Source organism: Pteropus alecto, unplaced genomic scaffold (genome assembly GCF_000325575.1).
Source record: "Pteropus alecto unplaced genomic scaffold, ASM32557v1 scaffold607, whole genome shotgun sequence".
Classification (NCBI taxonomy): Eukaryota; Metazoa; Chordata; class Mammalia; order Chiroptera; family Pteropodidae; genus Pteropus; species Pteropus alecto.
Genome location: NW_006440644.1, coordinates 11538 through 15839, shown reverse-complemented (window position 1 = coordinate 15839; position 4302 = coordinate 11538). Strand labels below are relative to the sequence as shown.

The 4302-nt window shown below is 39.6% G+C and overlaps 1 non-coding gene and 1 pseudogene across 1 annotated transcript; one reads left to right on the top strand and one right to left on the bottom strand.

Moving 5' to 3' along the window:
* The first annotated feature begins 745 nt into the window (after positions 1-745).
* LOC112484586 overlaps positions 746-4302 on the top strand; it is a 6778-nt pseudogene continuing 3221 nt past the window's right edge.
* LOC112484591 lies at positions 2372-2474 on the bottom strand. The gene has a single exon (XR_003048050.1). It is a non-coding gene; the product is annotated as a U6 spliceosomal RNA (small nuclear RNA).

Below are 4302 nucleotides of genomic sequence, written 5' to 3'. Positions count from 1 at the left end.
GAGGAATTCAAAAACTAGAATTGTGTTTTAGACTAATGTTATGAAAAGGTTTTCTGAGTAGAAAACAAGGATTCTGTATTTCATCAAAATAATTTCAGTGTTTTATGATGCCTTAACCAGCTAAAGCTCCTTCTGGGGCTTTAGAAAATATACTAACACTGGCCTGTGCACCCAGTTTTCAAAGGAAGGTCCCTGCATATATGGGGGGAGGTTCTGCTAAGCCAACTGTCTTAGATTGTATGTTGGAAAATTTTAAGGAAGATTTCTCAGGGAAATAAGGGGTCAAGCTGACCTCAGGAAAGCTTCGTACTCTTTGTGAGTTTAAATGGCCCGCCTTCAGGGTAAATTGGCCTCTAGAAGGGACTCTCGACCTCCCCACAGTGAGGGCAGTATAGTGGGTAGTGAAGGGGATCCCTGGATATTCAGACCAGTTTTCGTACATAGACACATGGCTGCATACTGCTACTGGGTCCAGTTTCGTGCTCCCTTGGGTCCAGTTTAGTGCGAATAGGCAGGGAGAGAGTAAGGTACTTGTGGCCCAACCAACTCAAGAAAAGAACAAGAAGGTGCCAGCAAAATTAATCCACCAAGGGGTCCCTGAGGAAGAGCTTATTTTCTTCTCACCACCATACATCTCAGCAGCACCGTCAGTCTCCGCACAGCCACTGTGCCCACAATTGCTGACAAACCTCCACCATCAGTGTCTTCGCCACTCCAACCTACCCCAGAGTCCCGGCCCAGCACCATGCCCTGTGTCAGGTTCAAGTTCAACTCCTCAAATCACTCTGCCTGCTATATGGAGTCATTGTCTCACGAGGAGGTGCAGACTCAGCTCCAGGGCCAGCTCCATGGCATGTTCGTAGTCCACGACTCTTCCACCTGCCCCAAGGACTATCTACTGTCCGTGTCCGAGAATGCACTAGTCTCCTACTACATCATCAAGATGGAATTTGACCATTTGTCGGTCCTGCTAGAGTTTTACAAGACTCACCCACCACCTGAACACCACCACCTGAACACCACCACCCTGATGGAGCCCGTGCCCAGGTATCTAAGTGCATCGAAATATGCATGGACTCTCTATGATTTTCCTGGAAATGATGCTGAAGACCTGCCTTTTAAGAAGGGTGATATCCTAGTAATAATCAAGAAGCCAGAAGAACAGCAGTGAAGTGCCCAGAACAAGGATGGCTGGGTCGGAATAATTCCCCTCGCTTTTGTTAAAAAGGTGGTAAGATCCTCACCACATGGAAAACATGAAAAATCCAAATTAAAGGTAAAGACTGGGGCTAGGAAGCCAACAACAAAAACGACAAAGATTCTCTAAAGGCCAGAGGAGTTGCCCACAAAATTCTATGAGAGACTATGTGAGGCATTCCAGGCGTATACCCCTTTTGACTCCGAAGCACAAGCTTCAAAATTAGAGGGCTTTGCTGGGATGAACAACACCCAGTTACTAGAAGTTGCAAACAAAATGGTTGTAAGCTGCGGTCAAAAGACCCAATTGGGGAACCCAGGTCCAGCACAACAGACTGCTGTTCCCTCATGGAAGGGAGAAATCAAAAGGAAACCCCTACTTTGTGACAACCAATGCGCCAACTGCAAAGAGGCTAGCCATTGGAAAAATGAGTGCCCTCGTCGTAGGAGAACACCTGAAAGGCCAAAGAATTTAAGAAACCTGCCTGAGCCAGTCATCCAAGAGCTCACCAGCCAGGCCAAGGAACAATCAGAGTAGAAACAGTCGGGCCCCCTGATCCTAGCCATGGCCACTATTTTCTTTGAACAAAGACAGATTTAATATTTTAAACTTTTTTATTTTGAAATAATTACAGAATCACAAGATGTTACAGAGATAGTGCAGAGTTCCCATGTACCCTTCGATGGGTTCTCCCAGTGACTACTCAACTTTAGTACAATATCAAAATCAGAATACTGACATTGGTGCAATGTGTGTCTAGTTCTGTCATTTTATCACATGTGTAAATTTGTGTAACCACCACCACAATCAAGATGCAGAACTATTCTAGCACCACAAAAGTTTCCCGTTGGGTTAGGAGGAAGAAAGGACAAATAAGTGGAGCACAGAGGATTTGGGGGGCTGTGAGACTACTCTGTATGATATTCTAGTGGTGGATATGTTATTCATTTGTCAAATCCATAGAACCTACAACACCAGGAGTGAATCTTAATGTAAACTATAGACTTTGGATGATAATTTAGGTTCATTGATTATAACAAATGTACCACTCTAATGCTGGGGTGTTGATAGTAAGGGAGGATATGCGGGGCAGGATGTCTAAGAACTCTGTACTATTGCTCATTTTACTGTAAATCTAAAACTGCGCTAAAAAATAAAGTATAGATACAGTTTTAGGATATGGAACACTTCATGAATTTGTGTCATCCTTGGGCAGAGGACATACTAATCTCTGTATCATTCCAATTTTTAGTATGTATTCTGCCAAAGTGAGCACTAAAAACATTTAAAAGAGGGAGATCATAAATGTTAAAGATGGAAGAAGTATAAAAGATAAACAAATCCTCCATCCTCAATGAAAAATGAAGAAAAATGAGACTCGGACTTTAAAAATAATTAATATACTTTATTTTTAGTACAGTTTTAATTTTTACAGAATAATTGAAAAGATAGTACATACAGTACCAGCTACCCATCCGACCCCAACACCCGACACTCAACACCCAATATAGTTTCTCCTATTACTAATATCTTGCATCAATGTGGTACATTAGAGTTATATCCATATAATGAAGTATTTGAAATAATTTTCAAATGGCATAATTTCCAAACCACATATCTGCCAAAGAACTTGTACCTAAAATATATAAAAGACTATCAAAACTCAATATTGTAGAAATAATATTATTATGTTATTGTTAACTAAAGTCCATAGTTTACATCAGGGTTCACTCTTACTATCGCACAGTTTTACAGAGTTTCACAAGTGTATAAAAACATGTAAACCCCAGTGTTTCATTTAGTCACCTCTCTGGTAACCACTGACCTTTTCACCATCTGCTATAGACTGAATTTTATGTTCCTCCCCAAGATGCATATGTTGACTTCTAATCCCCAATGCAATGATATTTGTAGGTGGGGTCTTTAGGAGGTTGTGAGGGTGGAGCTTTATGAACAGGATTAGGGCCCTTATAAAAGAGACCCTAGAGAGTTCCATGGCCCTCCTACCATGTAAGAACACAATGAAGACAGCCAGCTGACTATGAAGCAGGAAGTGGGCACTCAGCGGACACTAAATGTCTCAGAGCCTTGATTTTGGACCTTCCAGCCTCCAGAATTATGATAAGTAAATTTCTGTTGTTCATAAGCCACCCAGACTCTGCTATTCTTTATAGCAGCCTGAATGGACTATGATACCATTTCTATAGTTTTACCTTCTCCGAAATGTCATCTAGTTGGAATCATACAGTATGTAGCCTGCAGATAGGCTTGTTTCCTCAAGCATATTCACTTAAGTTTCCTTCATATTTTTTTGTACTGTGTGCACTCATTTCTCTTTATTGCTGAATAATATTCCATTATATGGATCTACCACAGTTTATTCTTTTATGTTTGTAATTATTTTTTCATTGTGCTTGCTCTGTTTCTCTTTTTAATCTTTCCCTCTTTTTATTCCATCTCTAGTTTCAATTGAACATTTTATATGATTCCATTTTATATCCTCTCTTAGCACATGAAGTAAATTTCTTTTTTTATTTTAGTAGAGTCCCTGGAGTATGTAACATACATTTACAGCTAGTCCATATTCACTTTCAAATAGCACCATACTGCTTCAGGGTAGTACTGCTATCTTTCAACAGAATATTCCCAATTCCTCCCTTCTGTCCATTACTGCATCGCTGCCATTCATTTTACTCCTCATATGCTATAATCAACCAATGCATGGTTGCTGTTATGACTTTGGAGAACATTATTTATTAAATCATATAGCAATAGAAAAAATAAATATTTTATTTTACCTTCATTTTTTTTCTGATGCTTTTCTTTTCTTTCTATAGATCCAAGCTTCTGAACTATATCATTTTCCCATTCTCTAAAGAACTTCTTTGAACATTTCTTGCAAGGCAGGACTACTATAGCCATATTCTCTCAGTGTTTGTTTGTCTGAAAAAGTCTTTATTTCTTATTCACTTTTGAAAGATAACTTCACAGGATACATAATTCTATGTCACTGATTTTCTTTCAAGGCTTCAATTATTTTCTTCCATTCTATTCCTGCCTGCATAATTTGTGAAAAGAAGTCTGATATAATTAGTATCATTGTT